The following is a 3,244-nucleotide window of genomic DNA, read 5'->3' as shown; positions in this document are numbered from 1 at the left end:
GGCAAAGTGGGGCCGCGGGGGTGGATGGGCCCCGCAAGGCCATACTATCCAGCCCGCGGGGCCCCTAAAAAATTTAGAAAATTAATATACATCTGTCTCTGGCTGCCTGTCATGAAGCCCTCCATGGCTTGCCAAAACTCAGTAAGTGGCCCTCTGCTCAAAATAATTGCCCACCCCTGGTCTAGTGGCAAGAGGAATCAGAACTTGTTGTAGAGGTGATACCTTTTATTAGAATAACTAGATTTTTGCAAAATAAATAAATAAATACATAAAAATCTTTATTTGCTGGCTTTTGGGCACACGCATCTTTCTTCAGGCACAGGAGAAAAGATTGTAAAGTTCTCCTAGGTAAAAATGAACTTTCATGTCTACCTAGGAGAACTTTTACAATCTTTTCTCCTATGCCTGCAGAAGGGTGCTTGTGCCTGAAAGCTTACAAACAAAGAATTTTTTTTGTTGCAAAAATCTAGTTGTTCTAATGAAAGGTATCACCTCTACCAGGCGTTCTGACTCATCTTAATACACATTTTGTAAATGAAGATGCCATCCAAATAAATAGACATTTTCATTCAACACGGACAGAGTGGAAATGAGGCTGGAAATAATGCCTTGAAACATGCATTCACGGCAAAGCTAATATATCCATATTAGCCTAATTATAATTAGGATACTTGATAGCTTTATGCATGTGTCACTTTATACAGCTAAAGGCAGCACATATTTAATAACATTTGACCAGGGTTCTGAAAGCTCTGTACAAATAATTAAGGGCCTGATTGTCAAGCCCTTACTTATGGTGGCTAGAAATCATTCATGCAAGAAACCACACTGTAGTCACCAGGACCTGCAGGAGTAAACAGTCATCAGTGGGAATGTGTATCCCAGGCTCAGGCCTGACAACTCACAAAAGCTCCCTTCTGTAGGTGTCAGAGCCCATACAGGGGAGGCATCTGAGGTACATGGAGGTTAAGGGCCAGATTCTGTCCCCTTATCTAGATTGTAGTTGGACGGCATGGCTGCAACATGGGCTGGCATTTACCTGAGCCCCTTTAATCTAACTAGCTCTGCAGAGTAAAGCCACAGTGAAAGCGGTTTATTGCAGCTGTACAACCCCCCAGACTCCAGGGTACTCGCTGAAGCAGTAACCTTACACTAAAACCCATCATGCCACTATATTCACAGCTGTTGGTAACCTAGCTAGCTGGATGAAAGCCAGTTCAGCATTGTCTACACATATACTGCAATCGTACCTCTAAGTGTGGCATGGACACAGTGTGACCCTTGGTCCTTACTGCTCAGGTAGGTCCACTGATTCCCCTGAGAGTACTCACAATGTGCTGCTACTCTTAATGAGTTACGGTGTCAGAACCTGGCTCAAGCAACTCATCTGAGCTCACATGGCAAATCAGTGACACGGAACGGAGCTGAACTAGGAATTTCAACTCCCCAGCTAAGTACAGATGGTCAAAAAGCTCGAAGCTGAATCAATTCAATCTTCACAGATTAGTCTAAACAGTGCAGATCGAACCGATAAGCAAGTGAGCAGACATTCATTTTTGATTCGGGAAATGCAGCCACATGCCTGCAGTGGCCCAAGCCAGAAGCCAGAGGGGCTGGGGGGTGGGGGCACTAGAGCATGCCTCCGTGCTTGGCTGGAGCAGACAGCTTGGGAATTGGGCGAAAGCTAGTCCACACACGCTTGGGAGGCGTGGGGTGCAAAGCAATCTGGGATGCTGGGGGACTGTGAGTTAACTTGAATCTGGAGGGGATCTGGGGCAGAAGTTCAATAAACTGATTTAACCTATATCAGTTAAGTCTGATACTACATCCATCCAGGTTTATTTTAAACCAGTTTCTGCCATTTTGAAAGCAGTTTATGTGCGCTGAACTTCTGTGTTACGGATTTGCACCAATTTCTGATCACTTATACTGGTTTATGTGTTATTTCTGTCCCTATATCCTACTGAGACTCATTGCCTGTATTGATATTTACTATTTTGCATAAATATTTGGACTGAGGATTACAGGAAAATCCTGAATTTATTACAGCAACCCCAGATCCTATATGCTTTGCTCCTCCCGTTATTCTGACATGATAGTACACATGATTGGGAGCAGGCTATATGTGATGAAGTCCCCACCTGTTCATTTTTAGTTGAATGAAAATATTTCCCCTTGCCTCGTGGGCCATTAGCAGAACACTCTAGTAGTGCCGTTGTGTAGTGAAGTACCTCTTCATCACAGGAGTTCATCCTCTTTAGCAGAGTGATCTCATTAGGTGAGTGCCTCTGTATTCTTCCCAGGTCCCTGTGGATTTTGACACCATATCTGTTTTGTGCAAATGTGGTCACATGACACGCTTTGATCTGAGCTGTTCCCCAGCCAGCACACTGGATGGACAAAAGGCTTTTGTAAGGAGGTAACAGACTGGATTAACCCTTTTCACATTGAACTTTATGGCAGGTACCCCCAGGAAATGTATCGCTTAACAGCACAGCCCAGTGCTTGTGGTATAACCTAGGCTGATGCTCCGTTCTCTTGAAGGAAATCCATTTGCGTGGAAAACTGCCATCTAAGAGATGCCCAGATCTCAGCAGCAGTGAAAGTTGTAAGGAAGTGAAACCACAGGTGCAGCAGAGCTGTGATCTATCCAATTGAGTGCTACACATAGAAACGCTGCATACCTGACTGCAACAAAGCATTTATACTCAGGAGTTCTTTAGCTGACTGAAGAAATGCAGTGAAATATCCTTAGCATGGAAGAGGGAAATAAAATCTCAGCCCTAATGTGGCAGGAGATAGTAAAGAGCAGCCCACACTGCTCTGTTTCTTACCTTGCTTACATTAGTTTTACTCCACTGTACCCCCAGAATTATTTCTGATTTTACAATGCTGTAGGGACAATGGTGTAAGCCTCACACCTCCGATACTTTGTTTAGTCATTGCTTGTTCAGCTAAAAAAAGCAGATCTGCAGATCCTAACCGACAACATAACATATACAAAGATTTTACTCAGCGGATTTGTTTAAAAATGGGCTACAACATTGGCATATGGCCTTTTAGGCAACATTTGCATCCAATTTGTTATCATCTCCATCTCCCCACAATAGGAACTCAGGCTACTTCTGTTTCTGTTGCTACAGAATAAGCAGCTTTGCTAACCCTCTCCATAAAAGCAGGAAATAAAGTGCTCTATAGGCAAATTCTCTGGTCGTAAAAAGAACAAAGCCAGGAACAGATTAAT

The sequence above is a fragment of the Alligator sinensis genome, unplaced genomic scaffold (genome assembly GCF_000455745.1).
Source record: "Alligator sinensis unplaced genomic scaffold, ASM45574v1 scaffold388_1, whole genome shotgun sequence".
Lineage (NCBI taxonomy): Eukaryota > Metazoa > Chordata > Crocodylia > Alligatoridae > Alligator > Alligator sinensis.
This window is presented reverse-complemented; position numbering follows the sequence as displayed.